Below are 16,993 nucleotides of genomic sequence, written 5' to 3'. Positions count from 1 at the left end.
GATAAGCAGATCAGTCACTGCCATGTCAGCTGAGGAGGGCAATGCTGTACCTTAATATTTGTCATCATTACCCAACACACCCATGCAGAGCAAGCTGTGAGGAATGCAGGTTTTCATGCTTTATCAGCTGTAACTAAACATCTGGTTACAAAAAAAAAATGAATCACTCAAAGTTAATGAAGGTTATGATTTCATATAATCCTTTTGAAGCAAAACAAATTCCACTGGAAGAATATAATAGATTAACTGTGGAACTGAATCAATTGAGGTTTTGCCATCAGTTATTTATAACCCATCCAGTTCCCATTCTCAGCTCAAAGTTTGTTTTGTCACTGCCAGCAGGACTTTTGCATTTCTTTTTAAATGTGCTTTTGAATGCATTCGTTTGGTAGTTTCCTAGAAACATAACCACTGCTTTAGTTAGGAGGTCATCAGATTACTTTAGTTTGTGGTACTGAAATGCTGCTTTTAACAGGTGACAATAAAATGCAGGTATCCCTTAAATTCAGGTCTTGTGTGCAATGCCAGGGTGCAGCTGCAGAGGTGGGGAGTGTGGCTTTCTGCAGCCTCCCCATCAGCACACCTGAATTATTTCACACCCAGCAGGAAGATCTTGGCAGTGCCCTGCCAGGATGAGGAAGGAAATCTCAGTTTCCCTTCTGGGAGGGGAGGGGCAGTGAGGCACTGGTGCCCAAGGTGGGCAGTGCTGTGCTGGCAGGAGGACAGAGGCAAAGGAGGGAGGTATTGCATGGTGGTGCTCCTGGAGAGAAGGCTGGAATGGGCTGGGCAGGGCAGAGCAGCAAAGACAGACCAGAAATCTCCCAAATTGGAAAGGGATGCATGAGTGTTTAAAATCACTAAACAATTTCCTGGCACACGGGTGACAGAATTTTAGGGCATGAGGCAGAGGAAATGAAAAGTGCTTTAATGAAGCCTCTGAATTTTATTCCCTATCAGGTTATGATTTATCTTACTGTAATTTGGACTATTCATTTAATTTCATGTTAAAAACAAAACTAAATAAAACCTCTTGCTTTTTAAGAATGCTGCTCCCTGCACCCTTGAGTCTGGGATTTAGCAGACTAATGGGATCAGTCATCCCCTACTTAAATACATCCTGGACAGCATTCAGAGGAATGCCCTTGTTTGTGTCCAAATTGGGCTGTCCTCCTCTTTTTAGCATCTCTGAAAAGCAGAGAGGATCCTGGAGGTGCTGGTGGTGCCAGGGCAGGAGCAGCTCTCCCACCCTGCTGGCCCATGGCTTGTTCTTGAATTCCCCCTCTGCCTCTGGGGTTCAGTGCTCCAGCCTGTTGCTGCCTGAGACCCCAAAAACTCAGGTAAAACCAGAGAAAATCCACATTAAATAAAAGGAATTAGTGTTGGATACACAGCAGGTCAGGTCTGACCCCCAGAGTGAACTAAAACTCCCCGTGGATTTTTTGCCATGCAAATCCAGAATAATTTCCTTTGATAAATCTGAGAATGGGACAAAGCCACTACAATTAATCATTTAGTGATGAAGTACAAATGGATTCAGGCAAATATGAGCACAAAAAAAAAAAAAGTTTCACATCCTTCCAACAACACCCAGTTGTCTCCTCTGTGAAGCAAAGATCTCCCATTCTTTCACAAATCTTCCATGATTTATCTATTTTTGTTTTTTTCCCAGCTGTTGTTGTAAAATCTGTTATCTTTAATGTATTACCCTGAAAAACAACACACCTTTGAGAAGGCCAGTGGACTGTGACATAATTAGATGCAAAATGCACATCTAAAAGCTGTTTACTTCCTGTAACACCAGGATAACTAATGAATCACCGACTCTGGGGATTCTCAGTTTGTAACTGGATACTCCACAAACTCCTTATCAGATCGACAATGATTTCTGTCAAAAAAGGGGGGAAGAAAAAAAAAAAAAAAAAGAAAAGTGGGGGTGGGCAGTTTTTTTTTTCCCCTGAAACCAGAGTTTCAGTATATGCAGCGATTCTAAAGCATTTTTAGCGTGTCAGGCAGAGTAGTCATGGTGAGTTTGAAGGGATAAGGGAAGATAAAGTGTATCAAAGCAGGATCTGACACTCGTGATGCTATGCAGACCTTTCTTTCTGAGAGCATCTCGCAGGCTGGACTGACAGCAGGGATTAATCCATGCAATGGCAATAAACAATAGTTGAAGTGGGGCTGAGTCCTAACACCTGGATGTTGTGTTAGCAGCAGCAGAGCAGCCTGCTCCCTGCTGGGGCTGAATCTATTAAAATATTGCATATTATATAGGATTAGATGGGATTATATTCTATATTATATGGGATTCTGACGCTGTGGCTTTGCCAGCCACAGGTAAAACTGCTCAGACCTCCTTTGTGGAAGGACTTTTTTCCCTTTTTTCACTTCTTTTTATCCATGGCTGTGAGATCCAGATGAAATGCTTTAGCACATTTCTGTAGGGCCCTCATTGCCAGGTACGAGCAGCTGATGATGTGTGGTGATCTCCAGAGCAATATTTACCCATATTGACCCATATTTGTACATATTTATCCATATTTGTCCATATTTATCCACATTTATCCAGATTTATCCATGTTTATCCATATTTTATCCATGTTTACCCATATTTTGTCCATATTTTATCCATATTTTTCCATATGTTACCCATATTTTACCCGTATTTTATCCGTATTTTATCCGTATTTTATCCGTATTTTATTCGTATTTTATCCGTATTTTATCCATATTTTCCCATATTTTCCCATATTTTTCCATATTTTCCCCACGTTTACCCACGTTTACCCACGTTTACCCATATTTCATCCATATTTCATCCATATTATTTCCCCATATTTTCCCCATGTTTTCCCCATATTTTCCCACATTTACCCACATTTACCCATATTTTATCCATATTTTATCCATATTTTCCCATATTTTCCCATATTTATCCCTATTTATCCCTATTTTACCCATATTTTACCCATATTTTACCCATATTTGCCCATGTTATTTCCATATTTTATCCATATTTACCCATATTTACCATATTTTACCCATATTTATCCATTAATATGATCATGCAGAAGCTGATTATTTATTTTTAGCTCTAATTATACATTCTAAGACTACTGTCCACACAATCACACATTTCTTGGTTGCTGCTTCCATGCTGTTCACGTGCCTTGCACAAACCTTTCAGGTGCAATGATTGGTGCCTGTCTAAAACTTCACTGCCCACTTTTATCTTTAATTTTAGTGTTCTGGTTTTTAGCTCCTTCTCTCCTGATTTAGCACCATTTATGTTTCAGTGGCCTGGAAGGGTCTTAACCAGTTGAAGAAAAACACTTAAAATTGTGTGGATTTGTTTAAGCATTGGTCTAAACTAAGAAATACACAGAAAAGCAGCTAAGGTGTGAAGAAACAGCAAAATATGGAGAAAAACAGCTAAATTTATTTATTTAGTTTATGCATATAATACAGAGCATGGCCTGGACTTGTTCAGATGTCACTGTGACCCAAATTTGTTCAGTATTAGTACAGGTGCAGCAGGGAGAGCATGGGGACATCTCTCCTTTTCTTCCTTTTCTGGCTATAAAACCTGCCCAAAAGTTTGATTAAAAAAGCTGAAAGGCCTCAGAGCACTGGAGGTTCACCAGGGAAGTTCAGCCTGTGAGGCCTTTTCTCCATTTTTTACCTCATTTACTCTCCTGTATTATCTCTGGCTCCTCAGGGTCAGCCTATGTAGGTCAGGGATTCATTGATGTGGATGTTCATCTCTCTTCTTTACAAGGAAAAAAGAAAAAAAAAAAAAGGGCAGGGGGGAGAAAAGGGAAAGTGGGTTGGACAGACTGACAAGAGCCACGTCCAGAGAGATGCAGGGAGGGTGAGAGGGGATGGAGCAAAGGAAAAGTTGTTCAGGTGATGCTTTGGGCCAGCAGTGTGGAAAATACCCACTCTGGTTTGGAAGAGCCTCTGGTTTTCCTGGGAGTGCCAGCCTGAGCAGGACTCACACAGCTCCAAGAGCAGCCAGGCCAGGGAGCTGCAGGAAAATCCCCTGGAGGATTTTATTGTCCTAGTCCTGTACTAGGGATCCCCTGAGAAATCCAAGGGGGTGTACCTGCTGTTTCATGCTCTGCTACAAACATTTTTTGTATTCAGCAGCACCAAGTGATGTGAATTGAAAATCCAATGGCTCAGGCACTTGGCCAAGATCAAGAGAGATTCTGCTTGGGAAAACAAGGAATTAAATTCAGATTTCCCAAATCCATATGCAAATTCCAGCCTGCCAGTCTGGGCTCACCTACAGTGAATAAAATCAACTTTAACAAGGGGCAAGTTCAATTTTGGCTGTAGTATCTGGAGGTAGAAGTGGCAATTCCACTTTCACCTGTCTCATCTGGCTCTTTATACCCACCCAGTCTTTCCTCAAAAATAACACAGGGAAGTATCAAATATATTTTTGTGAACCAGCCATTCTATGTCAGCTCCTGCAGAGAGATTCATTAGAACAAGGTGTGATTTTTTTTTTTTTTTCATTCAACCCCTTTCTCTGTCTGGACAAACAGCACAATTTCATCCCCTTCCTCTGCTCTTGGCCAGTGTATTTAGATGTTACAGAAGAGATTTTGAAGACACTGAAGGCTTGCCAGGCCCAGTGTGGGCAGGGAGGTGTCTGGAATACAGCCTGGCTAATTCAGCCCCACTCATGTGTTACTGGAAGCCTTTCTGCTAAACTCAGCCTTACCATCAGCCTGTTAATGTTTACAATGTGGCTCTTTTGGAATAGATGGGAAGGATTTGCAAAGTGAATGTGCCTATAAAATCTCTTATTTCCATGCATCATTTGAGTGATTGTGTGTGCAGAAGGACAATGACGTGAGTTGTTTCCCGTGTGGAGCATTCAGCAGGCTCAGGCTTTTTCATGCAGCAGCACAGTGGGCACTGTGGGGTTTTAGGGGCATTCTGCAGTGCCCTCCCCTGCAGCCTGCCTCACACAGCTCTCAGCAACTTGATTTCAGGGAGTGTTCGATTTCCAGGAGGAAAAAAAAAACAAAAAAAAAGATAAAAGATTGCATCGAACAAGGCTTGGAAATCTGGGCAGGCAGGGGAACGCTGCACATCTGGGCAAAAAACCCAGAATGTTGCACATCTGGGGGGAAAACACAGAATGTTGCACATCTGGGGGAAAAAACCACAGACTGTTGCACATCTGGGGGGAAACACAGAATGTTGCACATCTGGGCAAAAAAACCACAGAATGTTGCACATCTGGGGGGAAAAAACCACCAGAATGTTGCACATCTGGGCAAAAAAAAACCCACAGAATGTTGCACAGCTGGGAAAAAAATACAGAATGTTGCACATCTGGGCAAAAAAAAACCACAGACTGTTGCACATCTGGGGGAAAAAGCCACAGACTGCACATCTGGGTGAAAAGCACAGAATGTTGCACATCTGGGCAGCTGCTCAGCCTGGCAGAGTCTCTGCAGCCCAGACCTTTCCACTGCCTGGTGACTGCAGCTCTTTGGGCCTTGGGGTGGATTTTGTGCCCAGGTGCTTCAGGCATGTGGAAAGCTGTTTCTAGCTTGGGAATGCCCCTGCTGTGGTTAGGAACAGAATAATGTCTGATGGGTGAGCTGCAGTTAAGTAGGAGCCAGATGTGCAACATCTGATGGTGGAGCAGGAGGAGCCTCTGGGGTTTAGGCTTGGTTTTAGCAAGACTCATCACAGCTTAGGCCCAGCTTGTGCCTTGCTCCTCTCTCAGCTCTCCCTGTCCTTCCATAAGGACACGAGTGTGGTGCCTTTTTCCTCAGGGCCCAGCACACAAGAATTTTTAGCTGCTCTGAAAATTCTGGGAGCTGCTAAAACACAAATAATACATTCACAATATTGGCTGGATGCATCAGATATTAGGCTAAGGAGCACCTTGCAGCAGAAACAAATCTTGCTCACAAAATTCCACCTGTGATTTATTTCTTGATCCACCAAATATTGTTTCACAATTGCTTTGGATCCAAGTGTTGCAAACTGCTTTCAAAACAGGAACTCCCAAAGTCAGGCAGCAGCACTGGTGGTGGATACCCACTTTGATCATTTACATTCATTGAACTACTATATTAGTTAAAAAAAAATAGCAAATTAAGTCTGTGTCCAGCTCTGTTTGGTGGTGAAACGTCCTTGGCACTGCAGCAGAAATTAACCTTTTGTCAGCAGCTCTTAACAGGAGCTGCCAAGACTTCCTGAAGTGAGGAAACAGCCGAGGAGCAGCACAGCTCTGACATCTGAATTTTAATACACCCAGCCCTTAGGAAGCTGGTCAGGAGGGGAGGGTGTGGGGGGAAGTATTTGTGCAAAATGCTTTTATTTGCCTGTTTTCTCTCCATTCAGGAAGAGTAGTTGCTCTAACAATGGCACGAATGTAGTGTATCGGTGAGTTGTATCCCTTGAACTCCAACTTACAGGACAAAAGACTTCTGAGAAGCATCCATGCAGCAGATGTTTAGTTATCTGGAGTGTCAGAATGCCAATTAGATATTGAACATGGCAGGAGGAGGGTGGAGTTTCCAAAACAAATGAATGATGAATAGGAACAGTTCCCGAGTTTGGTCTAAAGTCCTGCTGTTCTTTTGTAAAATGATTTGTGGCAAATTTGTTTTGTCACTGAGGCATAGTTCCCCTTCAGGATTTAAGTGATTTTTATAATCACTCCAAGGAAACTTTAAAAAAAAAAAAAAAGAAAAGAAAAAGAAAAAAAAAAAAAAGGAGAAAGAATATGAGGATAAAATGCCTTATTTGTTATGAAGAACAGGGTCTAAAAATGAACATGTTTTAAAGTGTAACCAAATAATCCTGTCTTCCATGTGGTTCATACATAGGGGCTGCTCCCCCCAGTGAAACCCTAGCCTTGCATTGCAATAGAAAGAGGATTCTTTCTCAGGAGGGAGTGCATGGGGGGCAAAACATGAATGAATTCAGTGAAAATCGTTTGTTTCAGAGATTAAATTTTAAATTTGATTGCAGGGTAATCTTGTCCGTGGTGGCATGAAGGGGGTTAAAAAAAAATCAACGAGGTTACAAAATTCCTCTGTAGCTGACTTGCATTTTTATTGTCATTGACCTCAGTAAATCATTGCTAGAAATTAATATAACGTGGACATTCTCAGCTCGGTGCTTGTGTTTAAAATACTCATCTCTGACTCACCAAACACTCTGAATTATTCTTCTAAACAGCCACACACAACTTGTAAATGAACTCAGGACAACTGATCCTGTGTGTCCCTGCAAAGAAGAATAGTGGACAGTATAAAATCCCAGGCAAGGCAGGGAGAGGAAATTGGACTTGCATTGACTTAAATAAGCGAGTGCTGTGACAAAATTGTTTAGTTCTGTGCTGACCTTTGGAGGTCAGGTTTGACTATTTATGCTATCTCCTAATGCTCTGCTTCTCCCTGCCTGGTAACAATTATGTGTTTATGCTGTGCTTTGCCTTCCCAGTTGGTATATTAAACAATCACTAATTACTGCATAAAAATATACATTCCTGGTTTGGAGCTTCCTGTAAGCACCCTGCTACTCCCAAATGCTCCATTTCAACAGCCAAATGGAACCTCTCTGTTTCAGCCCTGTTGGCTGATTTGTTTAAAACAAAGGCATAGAAACCAAAATATTAAAAATTTGACTTTTTTTTTTTTTCCCCATCCAGATATGGGAACAAATAGCTAGATGTATTTTGGAGAGAAGGGAGTTGAATGGTGTGGGTGGATTTGGAGTTTGTTTGCAGCAGTGTTACCAAAGGAAAAGCTCAGCTGAACACAATTTTAATGGATATTTAGTGATTATCTTTACTGTAGTATTTAACCCTTTTATCTTAGGAGGGGTATGTTTAGAAAGCTGAGAAAAAGGCCTTTTTTACTGTCCTAAATATGACAATTGCTGTCAAATTCAGCAGGGAAGGCAATAAGAGTTCAGGCTCTCAGTGACTGCTGAGTTCTGCTGCTTTGAGAGCTCTCCCTGCTCCCACTGAGCTCCACAGACCTTGCTCAATTCCAAAGGCTGCCAAGCCAAAGTGAAGCTAATTTAAGGATGAATCCTCATGCTCATATTTAAGTACTGGAGTGAAAGAGATTTGATGTTTAAGATGCTCAGAGATTCCATTGTCTGCTGAGCAGCAGCCATCAGAGACTTTCAGAAAATAATAATAATAATAATAAGTTTCCACTGAAAGTATCTAGCTACTGTAAAACCTCTTTGTTTTCTTTTTTTGCTACTATTTTTTTCTGCCTTTTAAAAAACTGTACATCCTTGAGTTCAACAATGCAACTTGAAAATAATTCAGGCAATTTATTGTTGCTACCAGGGAGAGGCAGATTGAGCAGTTCCCCCCACCAGGATATTTCAATGCATTTCAATAAATCTCTTAAGCACCACATAGGTCATGCACTTTGCCCACCTGGTTTTTTGGTGTGTAGTGCTTAAAACCATAGAAGTCTGATAAAAAAAATTGGTTATAAAATACCATTTTCTTCTTGCACTTTTAGTTTACAAACTTTACTTCCACACTGAGAATTCCTCAGAGATATCATGGCAATGACAGTGCTGGGTGACTTCTCTTCTTCCTGGCTGGACTTGATCTTTCTGCTTTTGCCTTGGAGGTGCTGGGCAGCTGCTCCCCAGTGAGTGAGAATTGTGAGAATTGTGAGAATTGTGAGAATTGTGTGAATTGTTCTCTGTGGCTCAAACATGGGCTGTTCTCCAGAGAACTGAAATCACCACTGAAATCTGAATATTCCCTCGCTGCCTGGTACTGAAATTGGAGCAGCACATGGTGTTTAATGGAAGCTGAAGGGAGGGGACAGGGTGCAGTGACAGCCAGGGCAGGAGCCAGCAGTGACACAGCCTTGCTGCCCATCAGCTTACAGTAGGCAAAGCAGTGAAACGGGGCAGGAAAGCCATTTCCCAGGCTATTTCCTGATTTCCTGCTCTCTGCATTCCTGCACATAAACCTTTAATTCATCTCAGAATGCAGGGGTCATGACAAGAAGGCAGAGGATAAATACACCCCTGGCAGACAGAAGGGTGGCAGCAGTTTGGGGCCGGCGCTTTTGGGCCAGGTGTTTCCCATACACTCTGTGGAAGTGTGGCCCTGTTGTGTCACTGTCCCAACTGTAAACACTCTGCAGAGTCGTGCTCCAAAATCATTTCTTGAATTAAGCAAGGCAGGAATGTTCACATCTGTGTTTTCTGTCCAAGGAGATTTGGGGTTCCAGGGACCTGCATGGTGTGAAAGGAGTCACAGAATCAGGATTTGTTTGTGAATTGCTGCTCATGCAGGAATTGCACGTTTCACATCCTCTTATGATGGAGCAATGCAAATATTTGCTTTTTACTAACAAGGCAGCCAAAGACTTTACTGGCAAAGAGGCCATCCTGTGATCCCTGAGTGCTACACTGCAATTTTTTGTTGTGGTTTATGATGAGAACAGACTGCGAGTGAAGGGAGAGATTTGTCAAGAGGAAATAGGTTGGACATCAGGAGGAATTTCCCCATGGAAAGGGTGGTCAGGGCTTGGCAGGGGCAGCCCAGGGAGTTTGGATCCCATCCCTGGAGGTGTCCCTGGAAGGGCTGCAGGTGTCACTCAGAGCTGGGGACAAGGTGGGGACCAGGCACAGCTTGGATTTGATGGTCTTGGAGGGTTTTCCAACCATTCCATAATTCTGTGAAACAGGGGGATAAGGTACCAAGCTGTGCCTGGTGACAATTCTTTGCCCAGACCAAACACTGTGTTGGTCCTTGCAGAAATTTTTCAAATAAATATTTGATCTGTTGGGAAGATGAAACAGAAGTGTGGCCTGCACTCTGCTGAGCTGAGTCCTGCAGAGAATCTCCCAGCAGAGAGAGAGGCAGTGAAAATTCTGCAGTGAAATATAGAATATTCTATTCTAGAATCTATTTCTGCAGAAATATAGAATCCATGGGATTTGGTACCTGCCCCCAGGGCAGGGTGGCTGTCCACGAGCCCCAGCTCAGCCCCTGGGGACGTGCCACAATCCAAGTCAATAAAGTGCAGGAGTTTTGTTTGGCTAAAAAATCTTTTGGATTAGATGGCTCAACTTCAAATGATCTCTCTGATAAGCAGAGAGAAAAATACACACCCTCAATTTGCTGTTATTTGGAAAAGAAGAGTCTAAAGAGGAAAGGGATCACTGTGAGATCAGCAATGAGTTCAGGGGGGTTGCAGATGGTCCTTAAACCATGAGAACCTCTGGGTTTCCCTGCTGAGACACTGCCTAAGAGACATCTCAGTGCCTTTACCTCTTGTGGCTTTTGGTTGGTTTGGTTTGGTTTCTTTTCCCTGAACAAGAGAAAGATTTGATCATTCAAATTAAACAGGAATAGGACCTGCCTTGAAAGAAACCAGGAAAATATGAGGATGAGGGGTTGATGTATTGCAAGCACAGGATTTTGTGTTGTGCTTCCACTTGCATGAGGTGTGGGACTTGGCAGTGATCAGACCAAAATTATTCTGGGCTGCTAAGTGAGGATAAGGAACAGCAAAAACAGATTGGAGAGAGAATGGATGGGAGAAGAAAACTCAGTTTCTCTTTTTCTGCTCTCCTCACTCCGTTCTCAGCCCCAAGGCTCAGTGTTTGTGCAGCTCTCCCTGTGCCAAGGGTTTCCAGCCACAGAGAACCCACAGAAGGGGAGGGGTGGATGCACCCAGGAGCTGTTATCACCCAGATCAACATTTCCTGCAATCCAAACCACTGTGGCTGGCTGGAAATGAAGGGATGGCAGCTGCCCAGATGTCACTGGCTCCCAGCAGCTCCCAGAGTGACTCCTGCCCTTGGAAAACTGAACTTTCCCGTGTTACCCTCATACATTAGGTCTCCCAAGGGACATCCCTGTGTTATTATCCCTTATTTTGCCAAGGGAATATAATAGTGGTTGGCTGTTAGTCAGTGGGTGACCAACACAAACCCCTCTGCAGCTCTTCCAAAAGCTGTTTGATAAAACCTGGGAAATGCTACTGAGATAAAGCAATCCCCTCTGCACATCAGAATTATTATTTTCTTCAGGAGTCAGCTTGATTTCATGAGATACCAAAGTTTGAAAGCAACCTTCAAACAACCCTCCTTGCCCCCATCCTCCAAATAAAATGTGGAGGAGACAAATAGATTAGGGTCCTGTTTGCATATTGATAAGGAAAAGTACATTACATCAATGTAACCAAATATCTTATCACAGCCATTGCAGACTTCAAGGTCCCTATTAATATGAGAGCAGGGAAAACCTGAGTGTTGAAATCAGCTCATTAAAGGGTTTAGTCCCCTCAGTTTTTATGCAGTGATGTGAATTACTGTTCCTCAGGGACTGGAGGAAGTGTGGCATCCTCTGAGATGGTCCAGCTGACCTGAGGCTCCTTAAATTCCTCATGTACAGAAAAGTTTCCCTCAAACTGTGGCAGCAATTCCACCTGGCCAGCACAGCAGCATCTCCTTCATTCACCAGCTCCTGGAGGGATTTATTTTGTTGTTGGGTTTTTTGGTTTTTTTTTTTTTTTGAAGTAGAAGAGAATGAAGTGATTTTGGGAAAGGAATTTCTAAGCCTGGGATGTCAGTGGTGCAAGGATGGATGTGGGTTTGTTCAGCTCTTCCCCTGACTCTGCTTTCCAGCCCAGCCACCTCAAAGGCCTCTGGCTTTGCTCTTTTCCCTGGAGAACAGCAGATTTTGGTGTCCTTTTCGTGTGTTATCTTACTCCAGAGCTGCCATTCCATAATACCAGCGATTATTTCCTCTAGTGTTGGTTGTTCTGCCTGGCCCAGCCCCTGGGATGGGAGCAAGGAGCAGGTTCTGTGCTGGGAATTCAACACAGCTGTGGGGAAGCTGCTGCCTGAGAGCTGCTCAGCCACAGAATCTGTGACTCTTCTCCTTCCTCTTCTCAAACTGATGGGATTCAGCTTGGGCCTGGCACTTTATCCATTTGTGACAGGTTCTCCATTTCCAAATTTCCCCTGAAAATAACAGAGAGAGTGGGGGAATGTTATGGGATCTGACACAAGGAAAATCTGCAAGCCTGCCTCAGATAAAGGACAGAAAAATAGAGATAAGCAAAACTGTCTATTTTTTACCGAGGTGAAAACATGCAGAACTAAAATCCCAAACCCTGGGTATCAGCTGTGAGGCTCTGCCAGCAGTTCCATCCCAAAATCCATGGGTGAGGGGAACAGTAAGGCAACGTTCTCAAAGTTCCTTTTTTTCTTTCTCCTCTCAGAAAATCCGGGACTCCAACCTGAGCGATTGTTGCATGCTAAATAATATTAGCATTTAAATAGGCCAGCATTGTAGTTAACAACTGGGTGAGAGTAATGGGAGGGTGGCAGTGCTGGGTTCACACCTCTGGCCCTTTCCTACCCTCAGCTGTGCAGGAGGAGCCTCTCCCCCTTTGTTTGGGATCTTTGGGGGATAATGAAGATCCAGCAGCAGCTATAAAAAGCTCAAATCCTCGGCCTGTCTTTTAGCTTCCCCTCCACCTGCCTGCAAACCCAATGCATTGCTTGGAATATGACCCTGATCAAGTAACTCTCCATGAGCTGCTGGAAACACGTTTCAAAATTCTCTTTTTATTTCGTTTAATAAGCTTGAACAGGCTCTTGGCCATAAGGAGGCTGCACAGAATATGTGTATACTCAGGTGTCCTCATTGTCACAGCTGAGATGTTGATATGTTGCCATGGAGGAAGGCTATTAATGAGAGGAAATTAAATTAGATCACCTCTGTGCATTTATCTGCACACAGCACAGCTTCAGTCTGGAGGAGTGGGAGTTCTTGTGGGAAAGCAATTAATAAATGCAGGTGCACAGGAAAAAAAAAAAAAAAAAAAAAAAAGCATTTCTTACAGATCTCTGAAGGATGCAGATGATATTTGGGCTCTTTGACATGCTAATCAGCAAATTTCACAGATACCGGCTGATTTATTTCACTCAAATTTCATAATTAGCAAAATGTCTCGTTTCTCCAGGGTTCATTCCAAAGGTGAGGCAGGGGATGTGAATCACCTGCAGCTGGTGCAGAAAGCTCTCAGAGACACCCCAGCCTTGTGGGGTGCAGAATGTGGGACCAGCAGTGCCCAAAAATCCCCAAGCCAGGAGTGATGAGAGACAAAGTGAACGAGTGTGCTGGGCTGGGACAGGGCAGGCCAGAGAGGAGAAGATGGATCTCCTGAAAACAGGGCAGCAGGCCACGGGAAGGAGTTCCTGTGTGCCAACAGGAGCTTTCTGCCCCAGGCCCGTGCAGATGATGAGCCCTGAACGGAGCCAAAACCCTCAGTGCTGACAGATTGCTTGGGTTGTTTGGTTTGGGATTTTTCCTTCTGTCTCTTGTGCCAGCTTGAGGAGCTGGATGTGCCCCTGGAGGGCTCCAGGGCCAGGGAGGGTGGGCAGCACCCTCAGCCCATGGATCTCCCTCCTTCTGACCCCCCATGAGAAGGGACAGTCATCACCAGCCACGGGGACCTCTGACCAAACAATTCCCACCCCGTGACAATTCCTCGCTTATTCTCGTGATGGGTGACAAATGAAACATTTTATATCTGTAGGAAATTGTCCTCAGTTTAAAAACAAGGAAATTGAGCCCCAAGGTCACCAGAACTGCAAACAGGTACAACACAAGTTATTATCCAAAGGGGGTAAAAATCCACTTGGTGAACAATGAGCTTGGTAGGAAATGGCACAAACTTTTTATTCCGGAAGGAAACTCAGTAATTATTTTTAAAAAATAATTAATAGAAAATATGTAAATTATACATTAAAATATGTAAATTATACATTAACAGTGTCTAAGCAATAAGCAAATATATTTGATTCCAATAATTATGTCACCCAAGATTTTTCAATAAATCTTTGACTTCTAAGTTTCTTGAGAGATGCACTTAAATTCATTTGGATTAAGAAAAGGTACAGTATATTTGCTGAGGTTTTTTTTTCCCCCCAAGGAATTAAGGACAACTTTTCTTATTCTTCTGTGCTCAGCCACAACCCAGCAGAAACCTGAACAATGAATTCTGCCCCTGGGCTGAAATCCTGTATGACAAGTCACAGCCCAGAGGGAAATTTCAGAGATGAGCCCTGATAATGATAACAATCCCTGCCCAACCTTCCACCGTGCCTGTGCTAGTGTGTGGCGCTATAATACAATTTCTGTGTTAAACAACAGATGTCAAACAGAAGAAAGGAAAGAGGCCTTTGCTTTTCTTCTGCTGTGGACCTTGTTCTTCCAAAGCAGCCATTTTTTCAGTTGCCATGACAGTGTTAATAGGAGTTTATCATTTTCCCATGCCTGCTGCATACTAATGAGGGATCAATCCCTGCAGCATTCAGCACCTCCAGCCAGGGTTTGTGGGGAGCACGTTGTGCTGCTCACCTCTCACCCAGGGCAGGCTGAGGAAATGCAGCAGCCGGGGCTAACGACCCAGGGCAGCCCCCAAAAAAGTCTGATTTGCCATTTCCTGGGGGAAAAGCAGCTGTGAAATATTCGCAGAGATAAGGAATCCCTTCAGCTGCGTGGGGAGAGCTGAGATTTCTGCGGATTTGGCTGAACTTGGGAACTTTTTCTTTTCTTTTTTCTTGTTCTTAGTTTTAGGCTTTCTGCAGGAAGCACTAGGATTTCAGAGGTGTTTTGGTAAAGGGGGGGATCCTGCCCCACCAAGCACCTTCCTCAAATCCAGCAGTTAAAATAGATGAAGAAATTTGAGATTAGGGACTGACTGCAGAACTGGTGGGGCTGTGATTAAAGTGATGCTGAGCAGTTTGATCCTCAAAGTTAAGGAATGCCAAAATCCAGCCCAGCACCACAGATGGGAGGAACTCAGCCCCAGATGCAGAGGCTGCACTGGGAAATGTGGGGTTGAACTGGGATTATTCACATCTCTGCTGTGATTTATTCCAGGTAGCAGAGTGAGCTCAAAACAAGCCCTGTTTGAGCTGTATAAGAATTTCAGATTTATGTCATCACACTGATAATGCCATGGATTTCTAGATGTAGATTTTTCACTCGTTTTCCTTTTGGCTTCCTGTGTTTGTTTTGCTACTGTAAAAGCCCAAAGCAATGAGAGCAGACACCACTCAGATTTTTTTTTAAAGAAATCTGAAAGCATTTTGGTCTTTTTTTTCTTTGTGTGTGTGTGTTATTTGCAGTTGTTCTTTTATCACTATCTTCAGGAAGCAGCATTACCATGCTGCAGATAAGAGGCACATCCAGATGTGCATATCAAAGGATGAACAACTACTTATTAAGAAAAACTTCTTTTACACCGAGCAGGGTTCAAAGGGAGAGTAAAGTCTGAGGCATAAGCGACAAAACTGTCTGGCAATTCTGTGCATTGTCAACCTAATGCACAGAATGGGGGAGAAAACAGTTCCATCCCAAAGAAATGGTTGCAAAATGCATGTGGAAAGACAAAAAGACTCAAAGGGCAATCACCCTTCTACACAGTGACAGTATCACTCTTTTCTTTAATTTTTTGTGCATTTAAAAAAAATTAATTCGTTGAAATATGCTTTTTTTTTTTTTTTTTTTTTTTTTTTTTTTTGGCTGTAATGTAAAACAAAAAAGTTCCCAGGGAAAGGCAGATGAAGCCAGACTCGTGATCCCATTTGGATAATGCTGGGAAATGCTTGAGCTTGCAATGACTGTGTGGCAAAATATTCATGTGTTACCCACCATCTTCATAAAATATTCTTTATTTTATATAGATATATGATATAGATATAGATATAGATAGATAGATAGATAGATAGATAGATAGATAGATAGATAGATAGATAGATAGATAGATATAATATTCTGTGCTTTAACACACCCTGAGCAAAGCTGGAGCAAAAATCCCAATTTCCTCCCTATTGCACATTCAGTGGGGCAGCCCCAGGTCAGATCTGCTGAAGTGCATGAAAATCAACTTTTCCCCCCTCTGTTTCCATCCTCTCCCCCAAAGGTTGGGAACACATCTCCAGGGAGGGTTTGTACTCTTTTGGGTGGGATTTCTGCTTTCTGAGAGCCCTCCAGTGCCCTGGAAACAGCTGGACTCTGAACACCTGAAATTACAGCTCATTTCAGCAGCTGAAATGTAAAAATGCTGCTGAGCTGCAGGAGTGTAAGACTGGGAATGTTGGGGTGAGCAGGATGTTCTCACCCTGCAAATGATCAGGGAAATTCAGTGGCAAACAGCAAAATTTCCCCTCCTCCTTTGGAAAGTCTTTTGACAGATTGATTATTTCTAATCAATCTTTTGCTGAGAGTAAATTCAGATAAAATCATATTCAGATTCCCCTCCTGGCAGCAGCACAACATAGGAGAGTTTAGTTTGGCTTAATCACTGCAAGTTTCTGAGCTCTTTTCATCTTTAGCTCTGTTGAAAATATGAGATTGCATAATGCACTCCTATGTTTTATATAACAGCCTCACATGGCTCCACATTATAATTTCACATCACTTTTACCTCAGAGTTTCTAACAGGTCAAGTAACCTTCTGATTTCATTTAAAGTTTCCATTATTCTCTCCTGAAAAGGAAAATCTAGCTCTTGTTTGGACAGCTTTGGTAACTCCAAAGGAAAAATTGGGCATTATAGTGGATACAAAAGATTCACTTTCCATGCATTAGGCTTTTGAATTGCTTTCTTAATGCAAAGTTGGACAGGAGAGTAGAGGCAGGGAAAAAAAGATCATTTTGTGTCCATGGTCAGATGTCAATATTGACAAAAATAAATGGAATGTAACAATAGATCCTTGCAAAGATGAAGGTCATATGACTAAAATGTCTAAGCAGACCTTGCACTGTGGCTGTATTTTGTTGCTGTTTGTGATAAATCACTGAGTCCCCCCTTGTTTAAAATTTGCAAAAAGACTAAATCTGGAATTTTAGCCTATTCTAGGTGATAATAGTGAAGGTGAATCTGAACTGCAGCACTTAAACAATTAAAATAAAAATAAAATTAGGAAAAAGAAAGCAAGAA

Source organism: Oenanthe melanoleuca, chromosome 20, assembly GCF_029582105.1.
Source record: "Oenanthe melanoleuca isolate GR-GAL-2019-014 chromosome 20, OMel1.0, whole genome shotgun sequence".
Classification (NCBI taxonomy): domain Eukaryota; kingdom Metazoa; phylum Chordata; class Aves; order Passeriformes; family Muscicapidae; genus Oenanthe; species Oenanthe melanoleuca.
The sequence above is the reverse complement of the archived record's forward strand: the minus strand, read 5'-3'. Positions refer to the sequence as shown.